The 21,347-nt window shown below is 39.8% G+C and overlaps 1 protein-coding gene across 3 annotated transcripts in view; it reads left to right on the top strand.

Moving 5' to 3' along the window:
* LOC105448630 (tyrosine-protein kinase Src64B) overlaps positions 1-21,347 on the top strand; it is a 43,699-nt gene that overhangs the window by 9,147 nt on the left and 13,205 nt on the right. The window contains exon 1 of one of the 3 annotated variants that reach the window (XM_011687312.1): positions 19,532-19,888. The exons of the other annotated variants lie outside the window; for them this stretch is intronic. The gene's annotated coding sequence lies outside the window, so the exon portion shown is untranslated. Of the gene's footprint in view, positions 1-19,531; positions 19,889-21,347 lie in introns of those variants that run through there. 3 annotated transcript variants of the gene reach the window in all.

Below are 21,347 nucleotides of genomic sequence, written 5' to 3'. Positions count from 1 at the left end.
GGGGGGGGAAGACGCGCGGCGGGGCAGCTAGGCCGAGAAGAGTATCTCTCTTTCTCTCTGAAGAGCGACCTGGTGCGTCTTCCGAAGTGAGAGCAGAGGCTGAAAGGTTATTGCGCTCTCCCGAGAGAAAGAGGGAACAGAAAAAGGAAACAAACGACGAGTCGGCTGTTCGCTGGCCGGCCAGCTAGCCAGCCGGCCGGCCGCCAGGCAGGCAGGCAGGCAAGCGGGCAAGCAGGCCGGGTGTCAGTCGCCGTGTGCGCGCAAATACGTTGCCGCCCGTGTGTTCATTAAGTATATGCGGTAGAAAGCGTAGCGCTCTCGCGTATATATGCACGCGTCCCCGGGTGAGTTAGGGGGCCCCCGGACTCTCTTGGCCACCCCTCCGCGCCGCCGCCCCCGGTTCCCCTCGCAAAGTCCCTCCTGGCAACGTCCGCGCGCCACCATCGGGGTGGTTGTACTATTGATTTTTTCGCCCTGTTCCGTTGAATTATCGAGAGTCTCTCTCTCTTTTATGTGGGCGATCTCGTCGTCGGTAATGTGCGACCCCACGACAAAGACGGCGAGGCGGCGCGGCGCGACGCGGCGTGACGGAGACGACGACGCGGTAACGGTGATGATTCGCGGTTAACGCACGCGGACGTTTGAGAGTGGATTCTCGAGAGACGCGGGATCTGAGACGAAAATCCTTGCGGAAAAGTATTGGAAAGATTGAAATGTTGTTTTGTCAACGAGCGAGCGAGACTGAGGGATTTGTTGTAATTGAAATTGTAGGGACGTGATACATGGGGGGGGGGGGAGGGTGATACACGAAACTTTACCGCTTATTTGTCTTCGAGGTGACTTTATCCCAACGGAGAATTGGGTTTTCAATTTCTGGTTAACGAGATGCTTAATGTTGGTAAGCTAAAGGGTTTTAACGTCAACTGTGTTACATCTCGTGATAAAGATCCTTATAAGGATTCTCGTATCAGATTTAACCCTTATATATATATATATTCGAGTAACCTGAGCTTATTGTGGCCTGCATTAATTTAGAACTTGCTCCTACATTTAATCTTCACCTTGATGAAAAATTTCACGTAATTAATTGTATTGGAATAATGACATAGAACGTGCTCATTAATGCGATCCTTTTTGAATGAAAACGAAAAAAAAAAAACGAAAATTGAGCTTGGAAAATAAGAAGTCCGTTCTGAATATTTATTGTGATAACTGTGGGATCGCCCTGTAAGCAAAATGCGGCGCGGTTGTCGGCGGGTGTGCGTCGGACACGCTCATCGCGGAGAGAATAAATCTGGCGAATGATTGGAATTATGAGGGGGAGAGAGATTGCCTCGTGTATATACCGTCTCTCTCGCTCCCTCCACTCGCTGCGCCACTTATTCGTTGTTTCCCCGATTTTAGCTCGTAACGAGGCACGGCGCGCGTTGCCTCTGCGAAATAATTGGACGCGAAATGATCACAGGGATCCGTCGTGAGGGCGGGGGTGGGAGGTGCTATCAAATTGCTGTTACGCACCCTCGGGGATTGATATCGTGTACATGATCTTGATTTCCTCAGTATCAGTTTAAAATATTAAGTTTTAATGAATTCGGTTCTTGTCTTTAGCTTCCTATTTTTACGTAAGAACGATTCAAATGTATATACGCTACAATTACTGGCTTTGGGAATTTCTAAATTGCGTAAGAGAAAAATAAATACGCGCATCACGATCGAAATTAAAATTTCTTAAAGTACGCGTGAATTATATTATTAGATTTATAAAGTATTTTAAAGTTATTTTATTATATAAAGTGTTTTAAAGTTGTTTTATTATAAAATATTTTAAAGTTACTTTAAAATATATAATTGTATAATGACAATAGAGAGCGAAAGGAGTCATATAGCCGTGTTTTGCTCTGAGCTTTCAATTCCAGAACACTTAATCCTTTCGCGCGAACATATATTCTTGATTGTAATCGGGCGAGCGTAAGGCCCGGAATTTGTGAACCTCCAGCGCTTGCACGCGACAATCGAGAGCGAGAGCGTAACGACAACGGCGTGTAAAAGTAACGCCGGGACGAAGTTTAATCACGGTAGCGAACAAAGGGGGTACACAACGATGGGACCACTTTCCAACTGTTAATGACGTAGCATTGAAACACGGCGCAGCGCGCGGGTATACCTGCGGTACAGTGTTTGCGATGCGTTCTGGATTAAGAGCAGAATGAGAGTTTGGTTGCACATCCCCGGCAGCTGAATGAAGTAAGCCGGGCTTGAGTTAATTCGCGCTGTCCCTTTTTAGATTGTAGGTAGCCTGTATCTTTAATATAGTCAGAAGAGACGAATTTAGTTAAAGTTAGCTCTTGAGAGCGAGACTTGTTGGATACGACGATCTCTTAAGTTCATAATTTATGAGTCCCGTACCTTTTCCGCCTTAGCGGAGATCTTTTTACTTCAAGATTTGTTATTTATGAATTTGTTCCTGTTTTGAGCTGCGTTATTTCACAAATTATGCACTTACAATTAGCCTAGCTCTTCCTTTGCAAACGTCTCTCAAGCATCGTTTTGCAACGCTAAACGTTTTTCCGCTGTGCTAGTAAAATAAAATAACTTTATAATATGGCCATAAAAAAGTACGTAAATTATACAAAATGTGAAATTGTACCTGAAGCAAGTTCATAAATTATCGATTTCTCTTGGGTCGAACGATTCATTTATTGATCGAGCGAGTCGGCTACGCAACACGTATGGCACGTGAAATGTTTCTGTCGTCTCCTTTCTCCGTCTCTTTTTTTCCCTCGTCGTATACGGGTGAAAAATGCGTAAGCGGAACTGGAACGTCACTTGACAATGCGAAGGGCTCATCGGTATTCAGTGCGCTTAGGCGCTCTTCACGAGCTTAAGAAACCGGCCTTATGTGAACATCGCGTTCATCGAACCGTGCCGCGATGACCTAGTATCGGCGCTTAGACGTTGATTCGAGGTGAGGTACATCTCACTTAAGAAAGGTCGTCGTCGTCGTCGCGATATAGGAGAGTCTCTAAAGTTTTCACGAGAGTAAAGTTCGGGATAAGATTTCGTCTACTTTTACGAAAATTGCTTGGCCCAAACTGACATTTAAAATATTAAATAATTATTATAGGAATAAATTCCTAAATAATTGGCGCTAAGGTACATCGAACGTGATAATAAACGAAAAATATAATGGACATGTGCATTGTATTTATTTATGTATATTCTATAGATGTGCTTTGTAAAATATGAAAATCGTTGTAATTTTTAGTGAGTTTTTATTTTAAATGCAAAATCCTCAAATAAATATCAAAATGCATATTTTATAACAGCTATCGGATTTACGGTGTCAGGAATAAACGAAGAGATTTCCACGTATTTTCTGTGGCAAAATTTGAACTTTTTAAAATTACGCTACTTTCAAGTCTGCCGCATATAAAAGATAAATTTCCAAACAGACTGTGAAATTAGACTTTACAATAGCTGATAGTTCTAGGACGTTAGCAACCGAGACTCTTTCAATGGTAATTACTGAATTAAGTAACATTTTCTTTTTTATATTCTGTGCGTATCAACTTAAATGCAGTAGTACTCATCTTTAAGACTCGCAAGTTATACAGAAGACGTTGAAAAAGTGCCCGGAACACGAGAATCAAGGATCGATATCCGGTCTTGCCATGGATGGATCGACGCACTCGAGCGTGAAAAAAAAGCAAGGGGGAAAGAGCGGCTCAATTTTATCGGCCGCGTGGCCAATAATTTCTTCGTCGGCTAGGCGGTGATTTCAGCGACAGACGCGAGTCAGCTGGCAATCTTTTATTCGACGATTCGTGCCCTTTTTCTTTCTTCACCTTTCCTCAAATAACTAGCCGTTGAAGGGACCATCACTCCAAACGAAACAATTTTTCCATGAAATAATTTTCTGCGCAGCTCCTTGAATAAATAATTAATCTTTCAACTTCTTCCGAAGATTATATATAGATATACTACTTAAAAGTATTAAAAAGATAGAGGGAATAAAGATAATATACGGAGTCTCTTTTATTTCACAAAAATTGAATTTTACTTTTTATTTGTGTACAAAATGTATAAATAATCTGCAGAGATATTAATTTCAACATATTTTTTCTACTTTGTATTGTTAGATAATTAATAAAAGCAATCAATATGATTTTAATTTAAAAGTACTACAATTTAAATAAAACTACAATTTGAAATAAAAGAGAAATAAAGTCTAAGAGACCTTCCATCACCAATTGTCGATTTCTTCCACATCATTGGTTCAGGATTAAATCGAGCTGAAATGCGCTGAGTGAATTACGAGATTGTAGGTCAGACGTCAATTGGTTGATTCTATATGGATAATCAGAGTTAATGACATCACCGTGATATACATTACGCATACGGAAGACACGCATCAACGTCGTCTGCAGAACTCTCTGTAGAAATTCAAGTCAAATGTGAATCTTATTCGATATGACGCTATCAAAGGCAGAAAGATATAGACGTACTAGCTTTGCTTGTAGCTGTCTGAACAAATGGATATAGGCGAGATAATAAAATGTCGGCAATGATAGCGCGTAGTTAATTATGTCATTTTCAACGAAGTAAATATTTCTTGGTTATATCTCCGGCGCTGTCGGAGAGGCTGCTTCGCCCGGCATTATTCAGGTGGGAAGCATTACCCGGGGGATCTTTTTGTATACTCCTGCCCCCCCCCCCCGGGGCGCGCGGACGAGACGACAAAGAACGGGAATTCGGTCGAGATGCGGCCCAGGGTACGCGCGGGACGAGGAATAAATAAAACATAGGCAAACACTTCAAAGGAACGCGCGCGCTGTAAGTCATTGCCCCGTACGGATGACATCGTTGAGAGAGCGCGGGTGATACGAGATATACTCCTCGAGTGTATCAAAAGCGTGTACGACGAGAGAAGACAAATGACGTAAGATAGTGTACTAATCGGTTTTTTCCTCTTTTTTGGTAGTTTGGGAAAACTTCTTACGTTAATACTCCGATCCGAAAGGCTCTCGCCGTTTCATATTGTGTGACATGGGTTGTATGTACGTTGGGTATATAACAGAATTATGTGTTTCAACCTTCGTAATCTCCATTCTCAAGTTGGTGTTAATATAATTAGATTCATTATAGGGGGGAAACGTAATTTAACTGAACTAGAACTGGAAAAGGATGCAATTTAAAAACATAAATTTCTCTTTGCGCTTCTTGGTATATATTTTGAATACCACAATATATAATAATAAAATCTAATATCTTTTTGTTTTAATTCATTTCAGTCTTCAAATTAACGTGTTTTCTTACAAATGAGAGACAGACAAAATTTAAACAAAGTATATATAATATGAGCAAACTCTAACAAAAAATTATAGATTTTAAAGAGAGAAAGAGATTTAATCTTTTCGTAGCAGCCCGTCGTTATTTCTAAGTTATTATATCTTTACAAAAATTTAGAAATAACGACGGGCTGCCTTGGATTTGTTAAACCTACATGTCTCCAACATTGTTTGAAGTAAAATATACGAGAATAAAATATGTAAGTCGCATTTCAAAAAACAGGGGTAGAAATATATAAATAACGTGGGTACATTCTGCGATGTCGATATATCTATTTTCGAAATTCCCAACGTCTCACATATATCACGTCCGAAATAAACGGCTCAAGACGCCGTCGTAGACAACGATCTACCTTCCCTCTCGTGATTTTCCATTTCGGATTTCTGAGACACCGCGGCTCGACTTCGACTTCACCCAGTCGCGTCCCATTTCGTCACTCATCCATCGCGGAGTTAACAGCCCTCGAATTGGAGTCGACCGCGATTTCTTCAAACAAATCGTGCCGCTTGTTTGTGTACGCAGTAATTACTGCATATATTTACATAAAGAATTAATCTTAATCTTAAAAGAAAAAAAATTATGTCTCTATAAATATATTTTGTTTAAATTCGCGTGTCAAAGTAATAGATATAAAGTGTCGCTTTTACGTGACTGAAAATGATTTGACAAATCGTTCGAGTACAAATAAATATTATTCACTTGTTAATCAAGCTTCAGACAAAAAAAAGCTTTACGGACTTTAAGGGTTAATATGCACGCTCGCGTGCGCATAAAAGCCGTATACAATCGCACAACCGGTAATAATACTGTGACCCATCGGGGGCACATCTGCGCGCCACGTGGTGAGGGCTGTTGTTCAGTCCCCTCGTTCCCCGCTGATTAGAAAAATGGATGGCTAGGCAGCACGTGGTTAACGACGACCGAGAGATGATCTTTCGACATCGTCGTCCACGTTCGCTCGCCCGACTTCTTCTCATTGCTCTCGATGATGCACGTATGCAATTTCTTCGTCAATAAAACGCGTCCGGCACTTGTTCACCGATTTGCATCAATCACGTATGTTCATTTTATGTTTTTACCGAGCCTTTCATAATTCTTTTTATTGCATCGACAAATAATTATCTTTTGATCTTTGCTGAAAATTATAGAATACTGAATTTATTTGCATGAAATTCCACATTTTATAAAAGTTCTCTTGAGATACTTGATGCTGTTAAAGCGTGTCAGACGTCAGCGCATTAATTAAGAACTTCTCTTGCCATGTGTTTAAGACCTGCCTTAATCACAAAGGAGGATACAGACTTGTTGCGTATCGTATCATCGTTGCGTGTCAGTGCAGACGGAACGTTACACCGTTGCGTATCAAAATTGTAATACATTGGTATGCAAAGAATTGACACGCGGCGATGATATGATACGCGGATACGCAACAAGTCTGTCTCCGCTTGTTAGCTTATAATATTTTAACAAGTTCTAAGGTTAACTTAATTAATGGATGATCGATTAACAAAGTACGATAAAATATCTTTTTTTGTTATATTTCACATAAGACACATTTCGCGATTGGTATAAGTTGGAACTGTCTTATTAGGAAGCAAGAGCTATCGGTCTTTAAAAACGCGGTCCCTTATTATATATGTTATTTACCGATAAACATGTGCTGGTATCTAAGATTACAGTTTACCCCCATATCAGATCTCTCTTTCTCTCTCTCTCTCTCTCTCTCTCTCTCTACCTCTTCTCTACGTAGAGAGGCGTTGTTCTCGCGGGGAGATATATGTTCATCGAAGCAGGATGCACACGGGATTTTGTCGGAACACGAGACGCAGCAACGTATTATCTAATCTTGGCGCAAACCGCAGCTGCGATCGCTTAAAAATATATATACCACCGATCCTCTCTCCTTCCTTTTCCTGCGTTGACCCCCCGCCCGCCAGTCCCCCGCCTCCTCCTCCGCCCCCCTCCCGTGCATTCTCGACTACGCAACAACGCTCCCTTTTGCGATGATAAAAAAATTATCTCGCGTTGTTTTCTTCATAGTTTTACGTCATGCATTCTTGTCCCTCGCTCTCGTGCGAGGAGGCTCGGTCTCTGATTCTTTCTCGCGTATAATAATCACCTTTCAAGCGTGTGTTCACTTGTTTTCACGCGTGAATATAATCTCCTTCAAATCTCCTATCTTTTAACTGCAATCTCTTTAAGCGTCAATCTCTCTTTAATTATATAGATTAACAGATGGCGCAGTTTTCTATGTAAAACATGCAGGACTTAATCAAAATTCATACGTGCTCAACAAAGTTGGATTGCGCCAGTCGACTGAATTCAGAATGTCTTCCTGATACACGTTTCAACTCGCATATATATGTATACATATATATATACAATACGTACATATACATATGTGCATTGTGAAATGCAGACCATTACAAATAACTGAAATTTATCACAAACAATTCTCATAAATATCCCTCCACCGCACACGCTATCTCAGGAATGTCTTTTGATTATTTAATGCAATATCGCGTTTCACAATGCATATATACCTATCTCGCGATTGCGGCGGGATAAAACTGATATCTTGCTCGCGATGCATCCTGTAACTGTGAAATCTCCACAGCGGCATCGATCGGCCGGCCGTGCCGCGACTTGCAATCGAGCAATTTGTTCGTTTATCCGATATACCGCGCGCACGTTCGTGTGTACCCTGAGCTCCCGGAGAGTACGAGCGTTTATCCAGTGCTACACGATGCCGGAAATCGCGTCTTTCATCGATTGCACATCGATGCAGACTGTATTAATCTGTTCATGTGTTCTACCTTATAAAATGTATCGCTCGCAATAAAATACATGTAAAATACCGCGCGTTTATAAATGTACGAGTAATACAATATCTCTAGACCGCGCCAAAATTAATTGACGACAAACGAAATGGAAGCTGAACGTAAAAATATAGATGAAACAAAAATTAAAACTGACAAGATGACTGAAAGCCCTGTGAATAAAAGAACGTCTTTTTTCCAGCTAATTCATTATGCAAATTTTACATTTTTATACATCATGAAGAGATGCTTCACGTAAAACGTTTATTGTTATGTTGTAAATCAATGTAAACAAAGTTAAATTAAAAATAAGTTATAATGTTCTTTATTAAAACTATTATTTTAATATCCTTAATTTATAATTTAGATATTGCGCAGATAATTGTTGACCTACTTTTTCTTCGTTACTTATAATGCAATGCGAAATGTAACCAGAAAATGAGTATTTAACTGATAATGAAATCCAAAATAAAAATTGTACCTTTAAATGCACGACAAAAGTATGATACTTCGAGCTATAAATAATTTTAAATTAAGTAATACGTTATTTATTAAAATTGGGAATTAAGATGATGTGTATAGTTGCTTCGGCCCTGAACGCGCCACGGAAATAGCAAGCTTGTCCAAATGATCTCTTGCGAGAGTCTACGCTCTCGTCTGGTCCTCCTCGTCCCTTGTTTCTTCTTTTTCATTACGGAATCGACGCGGCACTCGTTCACGTTCCCGCTCCATCTCACCCCGTTCGACCGCGCGCCGCGAGCGCGCGGTATCGATCGATTTCCGTTCCGCGCAAGAGGGAGGTAAATTTTCGCACGGCAACCACGAGATATATCCGGAAATAGGCCCGCGACATTAATAGACACCGGCAGCGGCACACGGTAACCACCCTTTACGTTTCTGTCGCTTTCTCTCTCTCTCTCTCTCTCTCTCTCTCTCTCTCTCTCTCGGCCGAAGCGGAGCAATTTTCCAGGGCCGTAGCTCCGGATCGTCGTCTCTCGTGCGGCAACGAGGAAGCTCGCTCGCTCGCTCGTTTGTACGCTCACTCGCGGTTATGAACACGCGGATCTATCGACACATCTGTTGAAGACTCTCTTGCGATCCTTTTGCACTGCTAAAGTAGTAAAGTATGCGCCGCTTCAACTTCCTGTCGAACTATCGGTAAACAAGACGCGAGCGACCCGTCGCGACTCGGTGCGCCCTTCTGCTGATTGCTGTAGTATTAAAACGTCTCAAACGAGATGTACTAGATGAAGCCTTTACATGCTAACATGAATATTCCATGTAATATCACGTGTAACATTTAAAGCTGACATATTATTTTTCTGAGATATGCTAATATCTCATGCTAACGTGCTGAGAATTGCTGCAAAAAATATATTAAAATCATTATTTTTGTATAATTACTGTTATTATTTTTGTATCTGATAATATTGAATTGATTTATCTACAATGCATGTGGTGTTATAAATTTTTATATTGAAAATTTGTATTATTTTTTTTAAAATGGTACAGTAACTATTTGAAATATTTTATTATATTTTTTATATATGTTAATTGTCCTTATACATAGGCACATATATGTATATTTCCATATATATTTTATTATTTTATATGCCTTTTATTTTATTTTTATGTGGCTACGATTTTCATGATTTAAGTAGAATTAAATAGGATTATGCATTGATAAATTATTCATTATATACACCGGTATGACAACGGCCACACAGCAACCGTTCAGAAATCAATATGTCATTCTAATACTCTGTTGAACGCACATTCGTTTTGCAAAAACATCGGAATTTCGTATATTAACAACTCTCTAATTACATTTGGATTTGCTTCGTGTTTATACGATACAGTAGACATTCATCATTTGCTTTGAAGTCACCTCGTAGTACAAAACGTAGCCGTTTCCCAGAAAATACTGTTAATTGTCTGCAAAATTACATAGCTGTGCTCATTTCGCCGAATTTATCGTGTAATTTTAATGCCTCCGAGACACGGCACTCGCGGAAATACGCAACGACAATTCCGTTTCCTGTGTCGCGCGATAGTCTGAAGTTAATATTAATTTTGCGCACGGAAACAAATAAATTATGCTTCATCTTTTAACATTAATTGAGAAGTTTGGCTCGGTGTTAAACCGGTATATCGCGTGATGTAGGTATATGTATACACACAGCAACCATATTGCAACTATCGATCGCGTGTTTCTCTTGTGTGCGCGGCACATTCCCTATCAAAAATCACTGCTGCTAATGCGACCAAGAATACAATATTGGGGAGCGTAATTACACCGAAACGCGTACACACAACTCGTTTCGGTAGGCCCCGTCGGTGCATTTTCGGTAATTGAGTTCGCGGTTTAAACAACGCGCGCTCTTGTCGCGTTCAGTCCTCCAGTTGTCATGACAATGTTTATTGACGGTGATTAGATCCTTTGCTTTCTCAATGGAGTCCCCTTGCAATCCTTGCATTTTTAATCGAATTTTCCACACACGATTGACACGCTCATTAGTAATATCCCCGAATAATTGACGTCAATTAATAATTGATAATAACATGCATGCTTAACACTGGTTATTAATTAATAATACACGAATTAACAGTTTCTGACACCTCTTAAAGTTAATTTTTATATGTTGCAAAGTTTTTTCACCTTCCTTTCCAAGTTTTAATTTTCAATTATAATTTATTATTACTTGTAGCCTTAAATACGTTTAATCGCTATGTGCCAGACATACTTAGCTCGGGAATGGTCAGGCTGAGCGTAATTTACGTCCCAACCGGCGGCGGGGCAACATACCAGAGGCAATTTCATGCTTCTCTCTCATCGGAATTATCAATAAATTTCCGTATTCAGATAATTTAGAAAATCGATTTTCCATATATATTGAGACATACGTACGCCTCTTTCCGATATTACAAAAAAAAACCGTGCAATATATTACAAGCACACTGAGTGTGTCACAACAGTCGCCGCTTTTAATTTATTTATAAAATGTGTTTTAAAAACTTTAAAAATATTTTTTTACAAATACTATTTACAAATATATGTCAATTCTGTATTATTATAGATAAATCTCAAATAAAAATTACATATAAATCTGAACGCACAAGCTTATTTTAATTTATAATTTTTATTTTTAGAGCAGGTTATTTTCTCTTTTCTCTCTCTTTCATACACATGCACAAAATATAATAGTAACTTTCTAAAATATAAAGTTTCAAATAAAGTTCCTTCAAAGGCATTTCACTAAGTAAGTAATATACGTCTTTTCCTAAGTTCGAGAGATCTCTCACAAATATAATTAATAGACCTATTCTTGAAATACGAGATCTTGTTGTTCTGTCTCGGTATTACAAAGCGTATAGTCCCATAGAAACGTCTCTCGCAGCTCGTTAGCCGTTAGCTGCATTGCATCACGGCTAGGTCGATCCGACGCGAATGGACGATACCGACACGGGTATTATGCATCTGTCAGTAAGGTATAAAGCGCGATTTTTTTTTTGCATCAAGCTCCAATTAATCGGAATTCTCGTGCTAAACTGGAGAATCCCCGGCGATCAAGACGCCGCCGTGTAGGCGCTTTATTCGTGCCCACGCCGAAAGTCGAATAGACTCGCCTGGAAAAGAAAGCGTAGCCTAGACGAGTCTCTCAAAGGCCACATTGGTAGTACTATCAATAGTTCGGTCGTTGGCTCGGAGTGCCCGCTTTACCCGCGAGTCTTTCACATGGCATCGTTGAGAATATAGGGTCAGGCACAAATGACGATCGCGTGTAGCCGAGAGTGAGAATGAAAGATATACATGGCAGATATTCGAAAATCGTTGACACGAGATTTATAGACCCGTTCTTTAACTGATCTGACGTGGACTTTCTTCTCGGCGAAAAGCGACCGGGAGTATCCGCGAACTTTTAATTTTTTATGCTAACCCTTTGAAGACTAATAAAATTTTCACTTTACACAATGATCTTTGCATACAAGATTCAATAATTTGTCAAAAAATTTATTTTCCTAGTAAGTTAATTTTTATTTAATAATATATAAATCGATACAAAGAAGATTTCTCTCTTTTCATAAGTAAGATAATGATATACTATATATTAAAAGAATATCATATATACATATTCTGTACTATTTAGCATTAGCACATAAATCTATTCTGTTGTAAGACAAGAAGAATATGTTACAATACATTCCGCTCCAAAGAATTTAAAGCTCAGTAACTTAAACTTCAATTAAAAGTCTGCAGTTAAACTTTGTTAAGCCCTATTAAAAGTTCATTTGGAATTGAACGAGAAATGCGATTTTATTCTGCATTTTTGCTCCTCGAGCTTAATGTTCGCGAGAAAATAATAATTTTAATAGCGCATTTAAAAAGTTGTTGACGTCTAAACAATTTCGCTTGAAACTGAGATCGTATTTATAATTCGGAATTACGTCTGCGATATCTTTCATAAGTCTAAATTATTCGAGAGTCCACAGAGACGAGACCCTTCGGCGAAGAAAGGCGCATTCTCTCGTTGCGATACCAATTGCATAATTTTCGTCAATTCGTCCCTAACAAGAGCCGTCCGTCTTACCGTGACGGGCGAGTGGATTGCCCGGTGCAGTTATACCCGCTCGCCGGGAAGTTCTCCTCCCGAAGCTCGACCTAACAACAAGCTTCGGGATATCGAGCGACGACGAGCGTGTAAGCTAGTCGCGCCAGGGGGGAGAACAGGGCGCCGACCTTTAAAACGGTGCGTCCAAGTGCTCCAGAAACCTGAAAGTCGCCGATTTGATCCACGACGCGGGCCGTTCGGACGAACGCGCTATAATCCGCGGAGGGAGAAATTACGATGGCCATTTCGTCTCGGAACGGCGCGTAATAATTTCGCGACGAAATACGCCACGTATGTAATGTACAGCTATTACGTGCAATCACGAAGTGCGGCGATAAGGGAGGGGGCAAAGTGCAGCGCGAGAAATTCGAGTGACTTGGAGTGGAAGAAAATATTTATTTCAAACTCGAGATGTAATGCTGAGGATGCTTGGGAAAGAGTTTGCGACTGCTAGTAATATATAATGTACTGTATGTACGTAAGATATAAATAATATACAATTGGGGCACAGTTATATATGAAGTGCAACATAGGAGCTAGAGAAATGTGTAATGGAAATTCAACGAGTTTATTTCGGAGAAGAAGTTTGTATCAAGTTTGATATAATTTTGAAAATCATTAAAGGAGACTGAAAAAGAGGAGAGGAAGGAGAGGACTACAGTCATTTGTAACACGCATATTTTTCAAGATAATGCTAATTGCGGATAATAAAATTAAACTCAAGATTACAAATAAAGTTAATTCAAATACAACATATATTAATATATGCAAAATAATGAAGTAATAATAAAATATATGATAATAATGTGTTAGCAATAACAGTGATAATTGTCGCCGCAGCTGTCGAACCATAAATTATAAAAATGCAGGCAATTATGAGGTAATTATCGTATCTTACTGTCTAATTAATAATTATTTTGCATGAAAATATGCAAAGTAGATTCAGTGGTTAAAAAGGAATCCGAATTATTTATTCCAATTTCGAGAATTTCGTGTCATATTCTCTTTAGTCGCCGGTACAATGCAGTGTTTCAATCGATATCGAAAGCGCGTTATATGAATAAATAATTAAGATTCACATCTAATAATATTATATAAAATATTATATGTGAATAAGCACCAAGATCCACTTTGATCGCATTGGCCTTTTCTCATCTTAATTGTTTGATACATTCCACGGTCGATTAAGATTAATAATTGTTTAAATAATTAATCCCCCCCCCCCTGTTTCGGAAGTGAATCGAGGGAATGTGGAGGCCTACGTTAGATTCTGAAATAAAAAAATAAACCAACGTCCTTGACGATCGAATCCTCGCATGAGTTATCATTGAAACCATCGCCGTCGTCACCGCACCGCCCCATCGTCGTCTTCCCTCTCCGGCTTATTTCTGGACGGAGTTTCCGGGCGAACCGGCGGTGAGCGCATCGATCGATCCCTCCCTCGACATGAGTTTTCCGTGCGCCCTCGCGCCCGCGTACGTATTCGTCCTTACGATATTCCTTCCCCCCACCCTCTCTCGGTGACGCATATGGAAAATCCGATCCGACGGGCGGAAACGCGAAAAACGTGTAGCAACCGTGTCGCGCCGTCGGTCGCGCGAAATGCGACGCGCGAAATGCATTCTCGCGCGTGAGAGGAGAGCCTCCCCGCTCGGCTCGGCGTCAACCGCACGCACGGGTAGAACATTATGCGGGGCTCCGTCGCACGTGCGGTCGCATGTGCATTGAAAAACTCGCGACGACGAAGTGTTACGACGCGAACACGGATATCGTGTCGACGGACTTGCGTCCCGCCGGGTCTTTTATTAAGATGCGAACGCGCGGGATCAATTTTATTACGCTCGCGGAATTACGAACAATACATCGTCGAAACGTGTGTGCTCTACTATACGTAATTTTCACGTGCCAGGGAATTTAACGCCATGTAATGCCGCCGTTTTTTTTTTCGTTCGCACCCTATTTCCATGGATCTGCATATTTATTTAAATAAATGTCTAGGAAAGGATGCAGGGACGATAAAAGGTTTATTCTCTCTTTCTCTCTTTCTTTCTCTCTCTCTCTCTTTTATACTGTCGAATGATAAATGGCTTTTGATAACACAGTCGAATAAATTGAATCTATCGATAGCTTATAATTATTTCTTGGAATTTTATTTGCTTGCATCCCTTTCCGGTGTCGACGGTTCCCTTCCGTGATGTCACCTCCGTCTCCTCCTCGAACTTTTTTCCGACTGTACGAGGGCATCAAAGCTTTGTCGGCGCGTTGGCCGGAAGACCGAGCAGATTCGAAGCATTAGCACGGCCCGATGGAAGAGAGAGACGTTTACCCCACGTTGTAGATCTCGCGCCACCCCCGCGTCGTTGAAATTGCCCCGCGTGCCCTTTTGAGCCTTTCATCACAGTCACGTAGTTAGAATCTCTGAAGCCTTAAGCAAAGTGTTTTCGTTGGCACAACAGCAGCTTTATCAATATTATAATTATATTAATTGATATTTTAATATTTTAATATTAAAATATTAAAATATTTTATTAAATTAATTAAATTTAATTAAATTTAATGCCAAATTAAATTGTTTATCTCTAAAAAAATTAAAGAACCGCATTAGACAAGTGTAAATATTAGATACTGTGAATTCACACTTGGTAACAAACGTCACGTGTATTCCGTTTAAAAGTAATTTAATATATTATTAATTGCATTTGCGATTGAAACAAATTTAGTAAAGCCAAAACGTCTCGCTTTAACATTCTCAAATTAAATTACATGATTATATTATAACATCTCTTGTTTGCTCGTTTTATTAGCCTCTATTCTCTCTATAGTTTCTATTTTAGACAAGCGTATTTTATTTTTAATTTTAAATTTAATCGTTTAATTAGTCATTTCCCTAAAAATGGCCTTGTTTAAAGATAATTTTCCATGTGCAGGTGGAGAAAACGCTTAAAGCGATCATCACTTTGGTTTCTGCTTCGTATCTATACGTTTTGCTTCTTATCGTTATGCGCTAATTCCGTCCTTGCTCGAGACTTTCCTTTCGTCCTCGATCGTTCTCCCCTTTTTTACCTGCATCCTTTCTCCCCGCGCGTGTGTCTCGTTGCTCGCTGTCGCGAAGTTAATCGTGACACCCCGAGGTCTGGGGTAAAGGGATCGATTTAACGCGTCTGCACGGGCGCACCGTCACACCATGCGTGCTGCTTGCTGCAACGCAATGCAAAGTGCCGATGTCGACACCTTCTCGACATTGGCCGCGTTTGCACGCCTGCCCGCTTATGCCTGCGCATAAGATTTTGCCGCGATTAGATCTGGGGCCGTCGATATCGGCGCGGTATGTGAAAGTCCATTCTTAAGCATTCGACCGCAATGACGGGGGGATAATACGGCTTATCGACCGTGGAGACCTTTAAATTATTAATGATTATTCGAACCGATTCGTGCGCGCTCGATTTGTATGTACGAGTAATCTGGAATGGAAGTCTGTCGATAATCGAGAATTTCTAAGCGGCGAAATTATTATGAATTCCTATTTGTGAATATTGAAATAGTCACGGATTGTGTGCAATTGTGAGTAAAAAGAATATGTAGAGAATTATAATATTTTATATATGATGTTTTACAATTTTTTTTTGCCGTCATATGGTGTTATAGCCTTGAAACTTGAAGTTGCATTATTAGAAAGAATGTAGGAGGTAGCTCTAATAGCTTTTTTGCTTATTCAGCTGAACGACGCATGTTGCATTACTTTTTGATGATTTACTGTAAATCATCAAAAAGTAATGCAACATTCGTCGTTCAGCTGGAGGTAATTTTTATCAGAATTTTGACAATTAGATTTAGTTACAAATCAATTAATCAAAAAAAAATCATCTTAGACTCTGAGTGGCTCTAAATTACGTTCCGTTTCATTGAGAAATTTAGGCGATTCTGTTTGCCGCACGGTACGCCTATACCTCGTTAGATCTGGACCGCTCCCTGTGTCTCATTACACGGTAATTTGCGGGTAATTTATTAAGCTTTATGATTAACACGTAAAGTGTAACGATGCTAGCCGGTGATGATAGCCCGTAACAAGCTTCATAGGTTTAGTTTTAGTGTCTTAGGGGAGCGAAATTTCGGAGTATTCCGGCTTCCGTATATATACTATGTAGAACTATCGGTCGCCGGTAGTAGATCGTAACGCGCAATATAATGGCTTCTCCTCACATCTATATGCCTGAACGTGCGGCGAGTCATGCGGTACTCTCTGAATCCTTAATATCCCCTTGGAAGGTTGGCCATCCAGTCGTTTATAATTCTCTCGGAATATGCGCTCCTAGAAACGCTGCGAGTTTCAAACGTCAAGTGCCACGAGCTCTCAGTTATTCAACAAAAAGCAGAAGAAGTTTTATAACAAATTATATGATAAACTGTCTATCTTTCCGATGAAATGTGTCCGTAAATTTTCTTTAACATATTATTTTAATAATATCAAAATATTAATTATTTTAAAATAATAAAACACGTATTAAAAAATGTTAAAAAATTCGAATAAGTAATTTTATAGATAGCACATAAATGTGATTCAGTAATGTGAAATTTAGAAAGTTATTATAATACCATGATATTGTGGAGAAAATTAATATAGTAGGTACATGCTTGAGATATTTTTAAACTATTTTTAATAAGAATAATTAAAGTATTTATTGAACATATTTATTTCAATTTTTTCACAGTACTTTTTAATTTACAATTTCCTCACAGTTTCTTTAATTTATAATTTAAATTTATGAAAGATATAAATCAGGCAAAACTGGATGTTTGTCTTTTAATTTACTTTTTTCATATAAAGCGTAAAGTTTAAATTAACTTTGAAAGATTTTACGATTAAATACTGCTATCGAATTACAAGCGTTAAAAAAGAGATTTAGTCTCGGTTTCGGATTCCGCGCGGATCGTTCCCAAGCACAATTGTTTCTCAGATTTTTCCTCGACTTTTCCACGTGCCTGTGCGGAAGACAAAGCCAAAGGGAGCGTCTGGTTTCACGGATGAAGACTATACGTTGGCAAAACGCGTTGGGCGGTACGTGGCGATGGCGGCAGGTAGGCAAGCAGACTGGCAAGGATATAAAACGAATGGAGGCGAAGTCGATCCCATTTAACTGCCGGACGAGGCCTTGGAGTATCTCAAAACGCGTTCTACGGCTTTCCCCGCGCTTATATCGAGCGGATAAGGAGAAAAATGAAATCGCGAATAGTCCGGCGCGGCGCGGCGCGAGCAAAGAGAGAAGTAAAGCGATTTGCCGCTCCAACGGAGATACGTAATTCACGGGAAGCGTGAGGAGGCGAACGGAGAACGAACAGTATATTTTATACGAAACCCTCCAGGACTATCGTATTCATATTTCGGCTACCAATATCTTAATCTATAGGAAGGGACGGCGCCCTGGGGTCTCGTAATACGCGAACTTCTCTGTTCCATTTGGGCGCGTGTTACTGTTTGTAGATATTTAATTAAGATTTTATTTGTAGATATTTAAACGATATTTAATTAAGCTCTTAAAAAGAATTAATTCCCGCGAAAGAAAAATTCCTCTCTTCTGCAATATAAATCATGATTGTATACGCGTCGAGATATATAATATTTCTATCTTTATGAGAAAAACATTGACGTACGCAACACTTTCAACACTTTAATAGATATTAAAGCATCATCTTTATCACCCACTTCGCACGAGAATAAATCCGCAGAGATTACTGAAGCAAAGAGAGAAATAAGAGAGAAATGAGTAGCGATCCTTCGGCGACTTTATCTGCGATGTTATATTGTTGTGTATCTTTATTTTCGATTTACGTGCAAGAAAAAGTTATGCTCAACACTTAAGAACTGGAAATCCCTTGCGTTCTTATGACTCATCCTCCAGGCGTTCTATTTTTCACGTATCGTATCGCCGGTCAATAATTGAGGAGATGAATAAGGGGTACGTAAGTGCGCGATAAGGCTCTTTACTGGTGCTACATCTCTCCGCTTTTCGATGGGAGACTCGGACTTTTCAGACGACTCTTCGGTAAATGGAAAAAATCTCCGGTTGATTACTCCGAATTTTAAAGATCTTTTTTTTACAAAGAAATAGTAGTGAACAGGAATGACGACAGTAAGAATCTTATGGGTCTTATTGATAGTATATACAATCAAATGACATGAGAGAACTCCAATCTAAATTGGAATTTCCTTCAGTTTTGAAAAGAAACAAGCTTAATCTTGATGGCCTTTTTTTTTTTAGAGCGAACGAACTATTGTAACAAAATATATTTCCACTATTTTTTCTTTATCTTTTTAAAAATCGATCTCCGACGGAATACTAAAATATTTCGAAAGTGCCTCCTTTATGCGGATACACTATAGGGGGGCCTCACGGCACTCGCGTCGTCACTCGGCCTCACTCACGTCGAGCACTCTCCCAGATCGGTGCCATCTAACGACGTCTATTCTTCGACCCCCGAGAGGTGGTACGTCGTGCACCCGTGACTCACGGAGCTTACGTGACTCATTGTCAGTCATGGCTGCTGGCGGTCAGGCCTGCCTCCTTCTCCTTTTCCTCGTCCAAGTCCTCGCGCGCGCGGGAACGACCGTGAAACAGCCGCGTACCAGGGCCCCCATGCCGCCTGGTAGGACCCCGCGGGAATCCTGCGCGATTAAACTCCCTCTTTTTCCCTCTTTCTCTCTCTCTCTCCCTCCCCTGCCCCTGCGACATTAATTCGCAGTGGGAATTTTCCTGGCGTGTACTCGTTAAATTCCCTGAAAGCACCTGTCATCCTCCATTGTCTGCGAGCTCGCGGCTAAAAATATACAGCGAGTGCAGTGGAGTATTATTTTTTTTGCCATGTGTACGCGTGCACGTGCGTGCATTTGCGTGAGTATGTGTACGTCGGAAATGATAAAAGTACATTTCCTCTAGTTAGCTGTGCGCCGATGTGGAACCGCGGAGTGAAAGTTTAAGTTTTATTATTGCATTTGACACTGTCTCTTGCCTGTTTGACATAGTTCTGTGAGACCATTGCCATTAACTATACGCTCGTATGTAGAATAACACCGAGTGACAGACGATAATTACATGTATCTGCAAGGATTATTATGTAAGCTTATACTTAAACGTAAGGAGTAAATCTTGTATACTCTTGCTCCTTCGAGTGCAATTATTCCTGATATTTTATTTTGGTATAATTACATATTAATTAATTACAACTATTAATTATTACGGTACTGCTTTAAACGCTGTCAATTCGAATTTTCGGACTAAAATCTCTCAAGCGAACTTATCTGTTAAGTAGCGCGTCAGGATCTAATATATCATTGTTAGAGGATCTAGCAAAAAGCAAATTTCTCTCTCTCTCTCTATCTCTCTTGGTTCGAAGGATCAGTGCGAGAACAGGATCTAACGGCGTGCATTTTGCCGCACAACAAAACCTCATCCTCGCCGGCGTGACGGCACGCCAGCCTGATGAATGTTTTATGATTTACACGCTTGGCGAAATCCCGGGCTTCTCGAGAAGGAGAATTGATAGCGCGAAGGATTAAAACGTGAAGGCAGGGACGTCCTCTCGGTGTTCCACACCGGAACACGGCGCGCATTGTCGCGCGACCGAGACCCTCGTCTGTGTTGCATCTAAGCAGCGAGAAAAGGCAGACAATAATGCATTTCCGTTTTGCTTCGTGATCGAGGAACATCGGCTGGGGCGAAAGACAGACGGGTTCTCCACGAGCAGCTTTTCCGCTCCTATAGCCACGAAAGATTTTTAACGGAAATCCGCTAATTACACCGCTCGACGGAGTCCAACTTGTCTGAGCCTTCTTATGGCACCCCCTGTTTTAAAAAGTAATAATCGATGGAGACATTAAAATACTTCTGCGTTTTTGTGTCCGAACCGTTTTACTAGTGATAACATTGTAATAATATTAGGCACTTTGTGAAAATCTATTTTTATATTTTTTGTCTATATAAATATTATTATATTTACATATGCACTATGTAAATATAAATAGATTGTTTTAAGCGCGAAATAAAATATGCGATTCTTTATATACAGAGTGAACAAATATGTTGAATTTATTATTTACACCGTCCTCTTTTGTAATATGAGTAAAATTTTATGAGTATCCTATAAGTACGCGATGAGATATAAAATTAGAATGTGAATTTGAATCCGGATTGTTTTAACGCTCGAACGATTCTCAGATTCAAACCTTAAACTCTGAATCAAGCGCTGGATCACCGAATTGGAATCGGAAATCGAGACCCGCAAAATTCACACTTTTCGTAGGATATTGCAATGAATTGCAATTTCTGTCATATCACATGAAAGTTTTAAATCCCGCGTGAATTTTCGAATTTTCGAATTCTCCGACATGCGATCTGTCGTCAAACTCCAGCTTTAAGTCGATGATCTCTATACGTTTATTTTTGCCAGTAAGAAGAAATTTCAAAGACACTTGTTTTATTTTTATACGCAATAATTTCTGTAATATTATATGATATTATAATATAATATACTTAATATAATATTAAATTATAATATAAATTATAATATCGTATAA

The sequence above is a fragment of the Wasmannia auropunctata genome, unplaced genomic scaffold (genome assembly GCF_000956235.1).
Source record: "Wasmannia auropunctata unplaced genomic scaffold, wasmannia.A_1.0 LD336083.1, whole genome shotgun sequence".
NCBI lineage: Eukaryota > Metazoa > Arthropoda > Insecta > Hymenoptera > Formicidae > Wasmannia > Wasmannia auropunctata.
This window is presented reverse-complemented; position numbering and strand designations above follow the sequence as displayed.